The sequence below is a fragment of the Schistocerca gregaria genome, chromosome 8, assembly GCF_023897955.1.
Source record: "Schistocerca gregaria isolate iqSchGreg1 chromosome 8, iqSchGreg1.2, whole genome shotgun sequence".
In the NCBI taxonomy this organism is placed as follows: Eukaryota; Metazoa; Arthropoda; class Insecta; order Orthoptera; family Acrididae; genus Schistocerca; species Schistocerca gregaria.
The window spans coordinates 16,934,781-16,951,379 of NC_064927.1; the positions used below are offsets into that span (position 1 = coordinate 16,934,781).

Below are 16,599 nucleotides of genomic sequence, written 5' to 3' on the forward strand. Positions count from 1 at the left end.
CGTCCCATCTTATGCTGTACCGCTTTGGCAAAGGCTTTATCTGCGCCATTCGCCTTAATCACATCTGAGAGTAATTCTTAATAAAAGGCATGTCGCTAATTGTCCGTCATCACAGATACTGTTTGCTATACGGCCACGACGCGCAACTTATTTCCAAAATTCGACTTCTTCCTTTGAGGATGGAACTCACGACCCTTGGTTTACTAGTCCAGTGCTCTACCACTGAGCTAAATGGGCGCGGCCTGGCAGTACATTTGCGTACTTCGTCCTTACGGTCGTCTGGATCATCAGACTTCAGCTGACGACACTTCATATTACCGACTAATATTTGCAGCTATGGCGACCCATTACTGCTTGGCTACACATCTGACACGTAACCGATGTCCTCTCCAAACAACAACACTTGCATTTCAAAACATGTCTTTCACACATGTCTACAAAATCACCTTCACCTTCAAATACAGTTTCCTTGCGACTGACAGAGACGTAGGCAAAGTTTAAAGTTGCTATTTCCATTACATAACGTTAATCAGAAAAACGGTAATTTACATCTGCAGCGGAAAAAAATTCCGTTACGCCTAGCGTGGGGCTCGAACCCACGACCCTGAGATTAAGAGTGTCATGCTCTACCGACTGAGCTAGCCGGGCTGCTTCGGTGAATACTTGCCGGGCACGTCACACAGTACTCGTTTGGGTTGGGTGGTCCCATACAGAATCTCTCCATGCTGCCTAATGTTTTCCTAACGTCACACTCGTCACGTACTTCACTTTTATTTCATAATCATTTCTGAGAGGTAAAGGAATTGCATGACAACCTGCAGCGCTAGTGGCGTCAAATTTAACACTCATACTTGATGTGACTCTAAAGGCGAACGAGTTACATTCCGCCGTTGTTTTAGATGTGCAAGTGCCAGTTGAAACTCGCGGTGACGGCACTCTGCCGACCATTTCGCTAGTTAACACCGGTCTTGTAGTGTGTGTTTCAAGCTCAAGAGCATCTCCAAGCAGAAAATGGTCAACAGCAACATTCAGACGGTTTCGTACTGCTCAAATGCTGCATTAAAACAATATGTTTCTTTTTTTGAACTGATAAAACACGAGCGTGACAGCATTCGAACCTGTAATCTTCAGATCCGATGTCCGACGCATTATCCATTAGGCCACACAGTCACTGACGACCAAGTGCAACTTGTATATGACTCATCTCGAAGCGTTCACACCCCTGATAAATTGTGTTTTCGTTCTACACAGCCGCTGCCCTTGCTCTTTCCCACCCATTCGTTACATTCAACCTCTTACGTGACCGACCAAATATAGACTGGGAAACAAGACCACACACTTTGTGCATACGGAATCGAAGGCAGGACTTGCCTCGCCACATTTGCCACGATGGCCATTTGCTACTTCTGCTGAAGCGGCGGCGGCGACGACGACGTCAACCGCGAGAGGCTCTGACATATGTGAGAAATACATCTATAAAATGTAAATCAGACTGTCTCGTCCCATCTTATGCTGTACCGCTTTGGCAAAGGCTTTATCTGCGCCATTCGCCTTAATCACATCTGAGAGTAATTCTTAAGAAAAGGCATGTCGCTAATTGTCCGTCATCACAGATACTGTTTGCTATACGGCCACGACGCGCAACTTATTTCCAAAATTCGACTTCTTCCTTTGAGGATGGAACTCACGACCCTTGGTTTACTAGTCCAGTGCTCTACCACTGAGCTAAATGGGCGCGGCCTGGCAGTACATTTGCGTACTTCGTCCTTACGGTCGTCTGGATCATCAGACTTCAGCTGACAACACTTCATATTACCGACTAATATTTGCAGCTATGGCGACCCATTACTGCTTGGCTACACATCTGATACGTAACCGATGTCCTCTCCAAACAACAACACTTGCATTTCAGAACATGTCTTTCACACATGTCTACAAAATCACCTTCACCTTCAAATACAGTTTCCTTGCGACTGACAGAGACGTAGGCAAAGTTTAAAGTTGCTATTTCCATTACATGCCGTTAATCAGAAAAACGGTAATTTACATCTGCAGCGGAACAAAATTCCGTTCCGCCGAGCGTGGGGCTGGAACCCACGACTCTGAGATTAAGAGTCTCACGCTCTAGCGACTGAGCTAGCCAGGCAGCTTCGGTGAATACTTGCCGGGTAGCATGTCACACAGTACTCGTTTATGTTGGGTGGTCCCATGCAGAATCTCTCCATGCTGCCTAATGTTTTCCTAACGCCACACTCGTCACGTACTTCACTTTTATTTCATAATCATTTCTGAGAGGTAAAGGTATTGCATGACAACCTGCAGAGCTAGTGGCGTCAAAATTAACACTCATACTTGATGTGACTCAAAAGGAGCACGAGTTACTTTCCGACGTTGTTTTAGATGTGCAAGTGCCAGTGAAAAGTCGTGGTGACGGCACTCTGCCGACCATTTCGTTAGTTAACACCGGTCTTGTTGTGTGTGTTTCAAGCTCAAGAGCATCTCCAAGCAGAAAATGGTCAACAGCAACATTCAGACGGTTTCGTACTGCTCAATTGCTACATTAAAACGGTATGTTTCTTTTTCAGAACTGATAAAACACGTGCATGACAATATTCGAACCTTTAATCTTCAGATCCTAAGTCCGACGCCTTATCCATTAGGCCACAAGGTCACTGACGACCAAGGGCAACTTGTATATGACTCATCTCGAAACGCTCACTCCCCTGACGATTTGTGTTTTCGTTCTACACAGCCGCTGCCCTTTTCTCTTTCCCACCCATTCGTTACATTCAACCTCTTACGTGACCGACCAAATATAGACTGGGAAACAAGACCACACACTTTGTGCATTTGGAATCGAAGGCAGGGCGTCCCTCGCCGCATTTGCTACGATGGCCATACCCTACTTCTGCAGAAGCGGCGACGACGACGACGACGACGGCGAGAGGCTCTGACATATGTGAGAAATACATCTATAAAATGTAATTCAGACTGCCTCGTCGCACCTTATGCTGTACCGCTTTGGAAATGCTTTATCTGCGCCATTCGCCTTAATCACATCTGAGAGTAATTCTTAATAAAAAGCATGTCGCTAATTGCTCGTCATCACAGATACTGTTTGCTATACGGCCACGACGCGCAACTGATTTCCAAAATTCGACTTCCTCCTTCGAGGATGGAACTCATGACCCTTGGTTTACTAGATCAGTGCTCTACCACTTTTTTTTTTTTGGTGCGTGTGTTGTATTCCATGTTCAGAGAGTTGTCCTGGGCCTTCACGGCTACCGTAGCGGCGAGAGGGCCCACGAAGTCCCCACCATACTTCACCCCAGGCAGCAATCCCCTACTTCTGGTCTGCAACACTCTTTCTGTTGTTTGTTGTTCTTTTTAGTGCTTTCGTTGTATTGTTGGTTTGTTTATCAACTTTTATAATCGTTTATTTTTTATTATAATTTACTTATTTATCTTTATTTATTTTTATTTTTTTTAATAGAAAATGAAACAAGGAACTCTGGTCCTCTAGAAAAACAGAAGAAAATAAAATAGTCCTTGTCGTATCACTGTTCAGTATACGTCACTGTGACATTTGAAGAAGAAAAGAAAAAAAACAAAGCAATGTAGAGTGAAGGAAAGAAAAAAAATACTTCTTTCATCGAAGAACGACTTCTAAAAAATTCGCATATCGTTTCCTGTAATGTCTCGTCTGTGAAAGTATGTGAAACTGTAATGCCAGGTAAAGACAGAACGCCGCCTCACTCTTGGGTTCTTGCGTCTGTAAATAATGAACATAATGACCCTTCAACCAATTGACAGAGTTCCGTTTGGTGTTTGGGTACGGCACTGAATCCGGATACAGGAAATCTTCAGGTTTAATACAAAGCTGGGAAGTCCTCATAATCGTAGCCAGTTTTCGGCGAATGCATGGCCAAACTGCTTGGACAGTGGTGCACAGAAAACGATGTTCATCAGTATCAGGCAAATTGCACGTAAGGCACAAAGGTGAGTCAGCCAAATGTAGAGCATGAAGTCGTGAATTGGTACTTATTTTACGGTTCACGACCCTGTACCAAGAGGCTTTCACTGACGTTGGTAAATCACGGCTATGTATGTTTTTCCATATCACTGGCCAGCGATGATTGGGGTATTTGTGTTCGATGTTGTTCCTGTTCTTGGTTGCCAGTAGTTTATTATAAACTAACTTCACCACGGAAAGCTCATTTTCTGGGAGAGTTGACCGTACGTAACTGAACTCAATGAAAAAGCTCTTAAAGTGAGTCAGCGCAGGCGAAATATGTTGAACAGAGACGGGAGGCTGCAGGCAGGCCGGCGCTATTTCAGTTAACAAGTGAGCCGTTAGACTGTTCGGTAACGACCTCCACCGTTTGTAGGTGGTGCATACGTACAATGCTCGTGACTTGGAACGAACATCTGTTAAATTTAAGCCTCCATCCGTCGTGGAGAGAGTGAGCGGATCGTACTTGACTTTAAAAATGTGTCCACGTGTGACAAAATGGCCTAGAGCGGACATCATTCGCTTCGCTGTCTCCTGTGTTGCATGGGCAGTACTTGTGCAACGTAGTTAATCTTTGAGGTGAGGTAGACATTAGCGAAGGTGACTTTCTGCAGTTCATCAAGGCTCCTTAGGTAGTGGGTCTGCATGCAAGCACGCATACTTGCCAGGAGATTCCTATAGTTCACCGCAATTGTGTGCTGTATGTTGCTCCTGTACTCAATACCAAGGCATTTCATTTTAGAAAGTAGTTGCAACTGACCGTGATGGTGCAGCGAGATGCCGCGTCCTATGTTCATAATGCCAGATTTCCTGGCATTCAACTTCGCACCCGCAACAAGTTCGTAGTTTTAGACGATCTGAAGGGCTTCCTCGACTTCACCTTCGTCCATGACCAAAAATCCGACGTCATCCGCATATGCAGTACAAACAATCTTAAAGCCGTGGATGGTTAATCCTTGTAGACGCTGTGTCAAGGGGACAAGCAAAGGCTCAATGGCAATGGCAAACAAGGCCATTGACATAGGGCATCCCTGGTGCACTGAATTAGTAATATTATTCGATGCGCTCAGCTGGCCATTCACCATGAGTCGAGTTACTCCTTTATGAAGGAGCTCATGTATAAGATTGATAAAACGTAGTGGAAATCCCATGGCATGCATCGTCCGGATGAGAAACTGATGGTTTACTCTGTCGAATGCCTTTGAAAAGTCAAGGGAAACTAGCGCACACCGTATCTTGCACGCATCTGCAATGGCTATGACGTCCCTGTATTGAGACAAATTTTGGAAGATCGTCCTACCGACACCTACACTGGTCTGGTACTGACCAATGACAGTATTTATCAACATTTTCAATCTATTAGAAATAATACGTACTAAAATTTTGTAGTAACTGTTCAGTAAAGTAAGCGGCCGAAAATCATCAACAGAACTGCACATTGGGCGTTTAGGGATTAAAACCATGATGCCTTCCACGAGAGCCTGAGGAACATTAAAATCAGGCCGTAAAATGTCATTAAACATACTCAACAACTTGGGCTTTAATTTGTCGCGGAAAGTAAGATAAAATTCGGCAGTGAGACCGTCAGGTCCCGGCGATTTATTTTTCCGACTTCGTGATAGCGCAGAATCAAATTCGTCTTCATCAATTTCTCGCATGAGAGTTTCGACTTCAGCAGCACCCAAAGTCCTTTGCAAGTTATTGAGTAATTCATCGTGAGTTCCATCGTCGGTATGTGTCGTTGCCAGCAGATCTGCCAGGTGATTGTGAAGTGCAGTCCGTATGTCTTGTTGCCGCGTGAGCGCAACGCCTTCACTCAACTGAAGACGAGTTATTAATCTCCGCCGCCCCCTCTTATTTTCACGAATGACGTGAAACATGGATGTCATTTCGTCGTCTATCACATTCTGGGGCCTGGACCTTATTTGAAAGCCTTCTGCCTGCTGCCGCTGAAGTTTTAATAATTTTGCCTTAATTTTTTTAATCTGCATAAAATTTTCAGGTACAGTCACATCGGACTGGTAGAGCTCCCTGAGACAAGTAAAATAAAACTCAGATGTTTGCCGTTGCCACCAGGATTTGTCCCGAGCGTAGCGTTTAAACATTTTTGATAAAGTTGGTTTGGCATGTGTTATCCACCATTCAGTAACGGAGGCATACTGTGCAACCCGTCGTTCACATGCCTCCCATGTTTCGTTAAAGACACGGTGACAGTCAACATCGTTAAGGAAAGCATTGTTAAGTTTCCAGAAACCTCTGCCGCGAAATGTGCCATGCTTGCTTAACAGTACAAATATATGCGGCATGATCGGAAAAAATTGTGGGCCAAACTTCGGAATGGAGGACTTGAGTCTTCATACACGCCGATACATAGATTCTGTCTAGCCGGCTTGCAGAGTGGTTCGTGACATGGGTGAACCCAGGTGCCGCTCCGTGCGTATGCTCCCATGTGTCAATGAGGTTCATTTCTTGGACGATATGTTCTAGTTCTCCAGATTTGTTAAAATTAGGCGTCTGGTCTTTTGGACTTAAGACGCAATTGAAGTCACCCGCAAAAATTATACGATCGTAGGTTCCCCTAAAAAGTGGGACTATGGCGCTTGTGAAGAACTCAGCCCTAGCACGCCTATTGCTACTGCCGGACGGGGCGTAAAAATTGATTATGCGCGTCCGATTGAAAGTGACAGCGATCCCTCTATGATCAGGCAGTTTTTCTGCGTCGGTCGCTACAATCCCTTCTTTTAACAGAATCGCTGTCCCTAAATTCGCACCGCTCCCGGAATTGGAGAGAGTAGTATAACCAGTTATTCGGTCAAGTTCAATCGCAGCGACTTCTTGAAGTAACAGAATATCGATATCCGCTGCGTATACAAAATCTTGTGAATTACGGAGCCGCCAGTACGACTGTATCTTATTGATATTTAACGTGGCAATTTTATAGGCCTGGGGCTCGTTCATGGGGGAAGGCACATACTATTAATTAGACAGTCTTAGAAGGATGGCTAACGAAATTGAGGCCAAGCGCGTCAGTCGGAGTTCCTGTACTTCCCGGTACGGTTGGTGTATGCTGCTCTGTGGGGGGTGCCGAAGATTCCGTCTCAATGGTCCGCATGACAGCCGCATCATTGCTCGCATCCAAGACTTCCATTTCCTGTGCCTAATTCCCAGTGAGAGTGGCCTCTGACAAAAGCGATCCTGCGTTTCCTTGAGCGTGGGCATCCGGCAAAACGACTCTACTCGAGGTATCACTATCTTCCACCCGTCGTGGATTCACAGGGGGAGACACTACTGGATCAATGTCCATTCGACCAGACGCAGGGAGACCAACTTCAGAGGGTTCAGAAGTGTTCTGACTCATTTGGCTGCTTATTCGTTTCGCTTTTTCGCGGAGCTGTGGGGCGAGCTGATTGGCTCCTTGATGTGCAAGTCTCCGCTTCTTTTTGGAAGGCTTCCTGTTAGGGTTCGCGGTATCATCAACATCCGAAGTGGACTGTTGACTCTGGGGTTGATCCGCCGGGAACACAGCGTCTGCTTCATCCTCAGTACCAGTGGCATCAACCACTGGGGAGCCATCCGTCGTTACCTCCATCTGTGAGTGTGGTAGCGGCGGTGCCGGGTCAGCACTCGGTTCTTTGACGTTATCGGAAAAACATCATTCAAACGAGGGGCATCTACAGGCGGGGTCGCGGGTGGAAGACCAGAAGCCGCGGCAACGTATGTCAGTGGCAGCGCCGTCGTCACAGGGGGGCTAGCGGCTTCACCGACAGGTATCTGCGTCACGCGTCTTTGTATAAATTCAGAGCGCACGTGGCCGGGCGCACCACAGCCGGCACACGTTTTTGGCTGCCCATCATATATGACAATTCCGCGATGTCCACCTACGTAAATATATGAAGGTATGTGCTTTTGTAGATCGATCTGAACCTGCCTGACGCCGTTAAGCACCGGAAATTTGTGGGCTTTGGAGCAACGCTCCACAAAATTGTTAATGACCCTCCTGTAAGATGTTAATGCAGAATTTATTTGCGCGGATGATATTTCAAACGGGAGTTCGAAAATACGTGCCTTTCGGATGCCCAGTCCAGCATGCGTAATGCTGACGTCACTGACGGTACCATCACTATGTTTAAACTTCAGTACACCTCCACTGGACTCCACAATTCTGTCACACATTTCAGAAGACGTTAATTTCACATAAACAACACTAGTCACGATAGAGAAATTTATCCCTACAAAGTCATCAAAAGTTATCTTAGCTGTTTCCTCTAACCAAGCTTCAACTTCAAACGAATTTGGTTTCGAAAAGTTCCTATCAAAGGTAAACTTCAAGGTATCTTTCCTGTTACTAGGATTCATAATTCCATATCAGATCCTACAGAACGGAACGAATACTAATACGCAGACGCTGTAAGCACGCGACTCACCGCCTGACGTAAACACTTCCTGCCACAGCGCGCTGGCCCTGACGGTCCGCTCACCACCGCTGCCGCAGGCAGACTGACCACTGAGCTAAAGAGGCGCGGCCTAGCGGTACTTTTGCGTACTTCGTCCTTACGGTCGTCTGGATCATCAGACTTCAGCTGACAACACTTCATATTACCGACTAATATTTGCAGCTATGGCGACCCATTACTGCTTGGCTACACATCTGACACGTAACCGAGGTCCTCTCCAAACAACAACACTTGCATTTCAGAACATGTCTTTCACACATGTCTACAAAATCACCTTCACCTTCAAATACAGTTTCCTTGCGACTGACAGAGACGTAGGCAAAGTTTAAAGTTGCTATTTTCATTACATCCCGTTAATCAGAAAAACGGTAATTTACATCTGCAGCGGAACAAAATTCCGTTCCGCCCAGCGTGGGGCTCGAACCCACGACCATGAGATTAAGAGTCTCATGCTCTACAGACTGAGCTAGCCGGGCGGCTTCGGTGAATACTTGCCGGGGAGCACGTCACACAGTACTCGTTTGGTTTGGGTGGTCCCATACAGAAAAACTCCATGCTGCCTAATGTTTTCCTAACGTCACACTCGTCACGTACTTCACTTTTATTTCATAATCATTTCTGAGAGGTAAAGGAATTGCATGACAACCTGCTGAGCTAGTGGCGTCAAAATTAACACTCATACTTGATGTGACTCAAAAGGCGAACGAGTTACTTTCCGACGTTGTTTTAGATGTGCAAGTGCAAGTGGAAACTCGCGGTGACGGCACTCTGCCGACCATTTCGCTAGTTATCACCGGTCTTGTAGTGTGTGTTTCAAGCTCAAGAGCATCTCCAAGCAGAAAATGGTCAACAGCAACATTCAGACGGTTTCTTACTGCTCAAATGCTACATTAAAACGGTATGTTTCTTTTTCAGAACTGATAAAACACGAGCGTGACAGCATTCGAACCTGTAATCTTCAGATCCGAAGTCCGACGCCTTAACCATTAGGCCACACAGTCACTGACGACCAAGTGCAACTTGTATATGACTCATCTCGAAACGCTCACACCCCTGATAATTTGTGTTTTCGTTCTACACAGCCGCTGCCCTTGCTCTTTCCCACCCATTCGTTACATTCAACCTCTTACGTGACCGACCAAATATGGACTGGGAAACAAGACCACACACTTTGTGCATACGGAATCGAAGGCAGGGCGTGCCTCGCCGCATTTGCCACGATGGCCATTTGCTACTTCTGCAGAAGCGGCGGCGGCGACGACGACGACGACGACCGCGAGAGGCTCTGACATATGTGAGAAATACATCTATAAAATTTAATTCAGACTGCCTCGTCCCACCTTATGCTGTACCGCTTTGGCAAAGGCTTTATCTGCGCCATTCGCCTTAATCACATCTGAGAGTAATTCTTAATAAAAGGCATGTCGCTAATTGTTCGTCATCACAGATACTGTTTGCTATACGGCCACGAGGTGCAACTGATTTCCTAAATTCGACTTCTTTCTTTGAGGATGGAACTCACGACCCTTGGTTTACTAGTCCAGTGCTCTAACACTGAGCTCAAGGGGCTCGGTCTAGCAGTTCTTTTGCGTACTTCGTCCTTACGGTCGTCTGGTTCATCAGACTTCAGCTGACAACACTTCATATTACCGACTAATATTTGCAGCTATGGCGACCCATTACTGCTTGGCTACACATCTGACACGTAACCGATGTCCTCTGCAAACAACAACACTTGCATTTCAGAACATGTCTTTCACACATGTCTACAAAATCGCCTTCACCTTCAAATACAGTTTCCTTGCGACTGACAGAGACGTAGGCAAATTTTAAAGTTGCTATTTCCATTACATCACGTTAATCAGAAAAACGGTAATTTACATCTGCAGCGGAACAAAATTCCTTTCCGCCCAGGGTGGGGCTCGAACCCACGACCCTGAGACTAAGAGTCTCATGCTCTACCGACTTAGCTAGCCGGGCTGCTTCGGTGAATACTTCCCGGGTAGCACTTCACACAGTACTCGTTTGGGTTGGGTGGTCCCATACAGAATCTCTCCATGCTGCCTAATATTTTCCTAACGTCACACTCGTCACGTACTTCACTTTTATTTCATAATCATTTCTGAGAGGTAAAGGAATTGCATGACAACCTGCAGAGCTAGTGGCGTCAAAATTAACACTCATACTTGATGTGACTCAAAAGGCGAACGAGTTACTTTCCGACGTTGTTTTAGATGTGCAAGTGCCAGTGGAAACTCGCGGTGATTGCACTCTGCCGACCATTTCGCTAGTTAACACCGGTCTTGTATGTGTGTTTCAAGCTCAAGAGCATCTCCAAGCAGAAAATGGTCTACAGCAACATTCAGACGGTTTCGTACTGCTCAAATGCTACATTAAAACGGTATGTTTCTTTTTCAGAACTGATAAAACACGAGCGTGACAGCATTCGAACCTGTAATCTTCAGATCCGAAGTCCGACGCCTTATCCATTAGGCCACACAGTCACTGACGACCAAGTGCAACTTGTATATGACTCATCTCGAAACGCTCACACCCCTGATAATTTGAGTTTTCGTTCTACACAGCCGCTGCCCTTGCTCTTTCCCACCCATTCGTTACATTCAACCTCTTACGTGACCGACCAAATATAGACTGGGAAACAAGACCACACACTTTGTGCATACGGAATCGAAGGCAGGGCGTCCCTCGCCGCATTTGCTATGGTGGCCATTTGCTACTTCTGCAGAAGCGGCGGCGGCGGCGGCGACGACGACGACGACGACGACGACGAGGACCGCGAGAGACTCTGACATATGTGAGAAATACATCTATAAAATGTAATTCAGACTGCCTCGTCCCACCTTATGGTGTACCGCTTTGGCAAAGGCTTTATCTGCTCCATTCGCCTTAATCACATCTGAGAGTAATTCTTAATAAAAGGCATGTCGCTAATTGTTTTGAGGATGGAACTCACGACCCTTTGTTTACTATACCAGTGCTCTACCACTGAGCTAAAGAGGCGCGGCCTAGTGGTACTTTTGCGTACTTCGTCCTTACGATCGTCTGGATCATCAGACTTCAGCTGACAACACTTCATATTACCGACTAATATTTGCAGCAATGGCGACCCATTACTGCTTGGCTACACATCTGACACGTAACCGATGTGCTCTCCAAACAACAACACTTGCATTTCAGAACATGTCTTTCACACATGTCTACAAAATCACCTTCACCTTCAAATACAGTTTCCTTGCGACTGATAGAGACGTAGGCAAAGTTTAAAGTTGCTATTTCCATTACATCACGTTAATCAGAAAAACGGTAATATACACCTGCAGCGGAACAAAATTCCGTTCCGCACAGCGTGGGGCTCGAACCCACGACCCTGAGATTAAGAGTCTCATGCTCTACTGACTGAGCTAGAGCGGCTGCTCCGGTAAATACTTGCAGGGTAGCACGTCACACAGTACTCGTTTGGGTTGGGTGGTCCCATACAGAATCTCTCCATGCTGCCGAATGTTTTCCTAACGCCACACTCGTCACGTACTTCACTTTTATTTCATAATCATTTCTGAGAGGTAAGGAATTGCATGACAACCTGCAGAGCTAGTGGCGTCAAAATTAACACTCATACTTGATGTGACTCAAAAGGCGAACGCGTTACTTTCCGACGTTGTTTTAGATGTGCAAGTGCCAGTGGAAACTCGCGGTGGCGGCACTCTGCCGACCATTTCGCTAGTTAACTCCGGTCTTGTAGTGTGTGTTTCAAGCTCAAGAGCATCTCCAAGCAGAAAATGGTCAACAGCAACATTCAGACGGTTTCGTACTGCTCAAATGCTACATTAAAACGGTATGTTTCTTTTTCAGAAGTGATAAAACACGAGCGTGACAGCATTCGAACCTGTAATCTTCAGATCCGTAGTCCGACGCCTTATGATACTTATATGTGAACACGGGACTTATGAAGCGTTGTCTATTCAAAGAGTTATTTTGCCTTCCTGCCAAGATTGTACCTAAGAACTAGCGAGAATGTCTTCCCTGTCATGAAGTTAGCTCAGTATGCCCCTATACCGGTTCCATTAATGATTCAGGCGCAGGAGCGATCAATAGAAATTGAAACTTAACCAACTCCCTGCTTTTCGAAAACAATAGTAAGCATATTCGCAAAGTCCCTCTTAAGGTGTGGGAAAGACTTTTGCGTCCAGTACTCATGAAGCATGTAACCAGTAAACGAAATAAAATCGGTAATACCATGATCATCAACCACTGCAAAAATGTAACGGCCAAGAAGCCACATAACGGTGTTGTTCTTGGTCCGTGGATAAAAAACCGTGTCCGGCCAGCAGAGAATATCAGTCTTAAATGCCGATTCTGAGCTCCTGGTGAGTAAAGCCAGTGCCACATGCGATGACGGTCAGCGCAGGTAAATCGGTGTTGGGGTGTATCAACACAACCACACGTTTGACAAATCGGAGAGACACATAAACCTATACGATGAAGGCGTTCGTTCGTAGGAATCAGCTGATTAACTACCTTATACCATAGGGACGCAACAGCTGTTGAATGAACGGGTAAGCTAATATTCGTCCATATGTTACGCCAATTAAAACTGGTATAATGCAAAACAATCGGGTTGGAAGAAGAAGACCGGTGCCATTTGTCAAGCAGGGTTAGCGTAGTAATAACAGGACGACGTTGTAAGTGGAGGTCTGGGTAACTAATCTCAATGTAGAAGTCCCGAACATGCCGTAGCTTCGCATTTAGAGGCCCAACGTTAATGGGCGGTGACAAGCTCGCAGGACGAACGACATGGAATAATTGCGAAGTAACAGTCGGGGACTCAGATAATAAAAGATGGAGGGTTCGCTTAACATAAAGGGCAGCAGCCTTGAGACGGACATCGGTGAACGACAAGCCGCCCTCAAGACGCGGCTTCGTAAGAACATCACAACGTAATTTAAAAATATGCCCCCGCCAAATATATCTGTTAATAAGCTGGACCATTTTTGCACCCTGCATTCGGGGAAGCGGAAACAGCTGAGCAATATAATATACTTTACATAAAACATAAGTGTCTCATACACGCTTTTTTTGCAGTAGCGGTATCGAACGCCATGAGTGTTCCAATAAAACACCTTGCAGCTTGGAAATGGCCACTTGCCAATTTTTTGCAGCCATCCGGAGAGGACAACGTTCAAGATAGATACCTAAATGTGTATAGTGTTCAACAGCTGTAACCCACGTAGCAACCACACGTTCAAAGCCCCGCAAATTCAGGAGCTTGCTTTTACGGGGATTGATACGAGAACCTGAGGCCGCAGAAAATTTATCGAGTTCCATTTTCAACTGCGGCACTTCTGCGGTGGAACGAAGCAAAACAACCAAATCATCAGCATAAGCCGTTGCCGTCTGGTTAACCCCAGAGATCGTAAGACCACGAAGTGTCGAGTTGAGACGTGTGAGGAGTGGTTGAAGGGAGAGAGCATAAAGGGTCATGGATAAAGGACTACCTTGCGGGAAGCCACGTTGAATATCAATGACCTTTGTCAGCTGGCCATTAATGTCAATCTTAGCAGAAATGCCAGTCGTCATATTCTTAAGTACCAGCAGCGCCTGTTCATTAAAACCGAGCCGGTGCAGCAGAAGCTCTAAAAACGAATGGGACACACGATCAAAGGCCTTACTAAAATCAACAAATAAAAGCGCACAGGAAATATTGGTGACAGCGACAATCGACACGACATCACGATACCCCGCCAGAGACGTCAGTATGGAGCGCCCTGGAAAGCAGCTTTGACAAGGAGGTATCACAGGTGTAAGCAAGAGGGATAGACGTGCATTAACAGCCCTAGCGGCCGTCTTATAGTCAAAATTTAAAAGGGTTAAAGGACGAAAGTCACTAGCTGTCTTCAAACCAGCAGATTTTGGTATCAGGACAACCGTACCTCTCTTGAAATTGGCTGGAATTGTGCCACCATTCAAGATTTCATTCACAATATCCGTAAAAACAGACCCTATAATAGGCCAAAACTAACAAAAAACTCCTTAGGTAGGCCATCAGGACCAGGAGATTTGTGAGATGCTGAACAAGCAATGAAAGCTGAAATTTCGTCTGCAGTAAAAGGAGCTAAAAATTTCGCATTATGGTCCTCTGTTAAAACTGATGGGATAGCAGTTAAAATCTCGTCAACATCAATCGGATCAGAATCAGCCGCAGTATATAACGTCTCATAGTAGCAGGTAAGTTCATGGGTTATTTGATTCTGTAAGGTAAGCCGGCGACCATCAGCTGCCATAAGGCCGTCAATCAATACACGTCGACGGTTCTTGTGGTGACGAAACAGATGGTACATAGAAGTCATTTCATGTGCTAACGTGGACGGTGGTTTGGATTTAATCTTCAATCCTTCCATCTGAAGCCGCTTAATACTAAGAAGCTTGGCCTTAATTTTCCGAATCTCAGAAAGGTGGGCACATGTCATTGTAGAATTATCATAAAGTTCGCGAAGCACCGAATAGTAATACTCAAAAGTCAGTTTCAGATCTCGCGCTCTATTATAACTGTAGGACATTAAAGTGCGACGTAGTTTTGGCTTCACACAGTGGATCCACCAATGAAGCTTAGACGGATAGTATCGCAGAGAACGTAATCAAATGTCCCACGCCGTCTGTATTAGAGGTTCGATGTGAGGGTCATCGAGCAAGGAGACATTTAATTTCCACAGCGGCCTATAAAGTTTAAGAGGTTGACGCTCCAAATTAATTATAACAGCAAGGGCACAATGATCCGTAAAACTGGCTGGAATAACATCTACATCTAAAACAGAAACACTAAGGGGATCAGAAATATACAATCGGTCAAGTCGACTACTTGAGGTGGCAGTAAAAAATGTAAATTTAACTAAAGTGGGGTGTTTAACCTCCCACGCATCGCGTAGTCGTAATTGACGTACAAGAGAATGTAGCTCGAAACAATAATTAAAATGAGGGGATTGGTCTTTAGCTTGTAACACACAATTAAAATCGCCCCCCAATATCAAGGTCGCAGGATTTTTTCGTAGAAGGTAAATCAGATCCTCTTTATAAAAACGAGACCTTTCCTGCCGCTTGCTAGAACCAGAGGGGGCGTAAATGTTAACCAAGGTCGTGTCAAATAACCGACAACCAATGCCCCGTCCCGAGTCTAAAAGCTCAATTTCGGTAACGGGGATACCGTCACGAATTAGGAAAGCAGTACCTGCAGAAAACTCAGGTGCAAAATTTATAATAGTACGAAAACCAGGAACAAACAGGTGTGTAACGGAGACTTCCTGCAGGAAAACAATATCAGCTGCAGAGTCATAAATAAACTGCTGCAGAGACGCTAACTTCAGAGCAGATTGAATGCCATTTATATTTAAGGTAATAAACGTGTACGCCTGCAACATCAACCAAAAAATGGGAAATGAACCCAAATTACACCACACTAGAAGCAACTACATCCATATCATCAACATCAGACATGGCAGAGGGTGATTGTCCAGAATCAACGGAATCGGAGTCGTCCTTCGCATGCTTATGTTTCTTCCGCACCGCGTGGAGATTGGGGGGCACTTTCACCCGACGACGTATCTGATGCACACCAGATTCAAGAGCAGGCGGAGTGGGGGGTTCGAGATCAGGCACGTCAACCAAAGCGTCCGAAGGATTAGCAGGGCGAGAGGAGTCAGAAGGAGGAGCCATCAAGGGGAAAACTGCATCAGGAACATCGGCACCGGTTTCAGAATGTGTAGGTATTGGAAGTGTAGGAGGTGGTAAGATAGGTTTGGAGTCTGCTGATGCGGAGCGCGCAGTTCTAGGAGCGGTTTTCCGACAAACAGCCGTCTCCACCGAAGTGTCGTCAACATGTTGTGATGCCTGTGGCGGTGGGGATGTCAACAACACCTCGACCGAATGTTGTGGCTCTTGCGCCGACGGCATGGCAGCAAGTTTGATGTCATCAGGCAAAGCAGGAGAGACAGCGGGAACAGATTCCGAAACAGTCATGGGAGATTCTGGAATTCTCTCATCAGATTCGCAAACCGGCTGCGAAACAGCAGCTTCGTCATCAGTGCTACCGGTATCACTAGCACGACGGCGTTTGTTGTTGGT

The 16,599-nt window shown here is 45.8% G+C and overlaps 5 non-coding genes across 5 annotated transcripts; all 5 read right to left on the reverse strand.

Annotated features, from left to right (window-relative positions):
* Window positions 1–575: 575 nt before the first annotated feature.
* Trnak-cuu (transfer RNA lysine (anticodon CUU)) lies at window positions 576–648 on the reverse strand. Its single transcript has one exon. It is a non-coding gene; the product is annotated as a tRNA-Lys (tRNA).
* Window positions 649–2,073: 1,425 nt separating this feature from the next.
* Window positions 2,074–2,146, reverse strand: Trnak-cuu (transfer RNA lysine (anticodon CUU)). Its single transcript has one exon. It is a non-coding gene; the product is annotated as a tRNA-Lys (tRNA).
* A 6,723-nt stretch (window positions 2,147–8,869) lies between these two features.
* On the reverse strand, window positions 8,870–8,942 carry Trnak-cuu (transfer RNA lysine (anticodon CUU)). The gene has a single exon. It is a non-coding gene; the product is annotated as a tRNA-Lys (tRNA).
* Window positions 8,943–10,373: 1,431 nt separating this feature from the next.
* Window positions 10,374–10,446, reverse strand: Trnak-cuu (transfer RNA lysine (anticodon CUU)). Its single transcript has one exon. It is a non-coding gene; the product is annotated as a tRNA-Lys (tRNA).
* Window positions 10,447–11,822: 1,376 nt separating this feature from the next.
* Window positions 11,823–11,898, reverse strand: Trnak-cuu (transfer RNA lysine (anticodon CUU)). The gene has a single exon. It is a non-coding gene; the product is annotated as a tRNA-Lys (tRNA).
* Window positions 11,899–16,599: the final 4,701 nt, after the last annotated feature.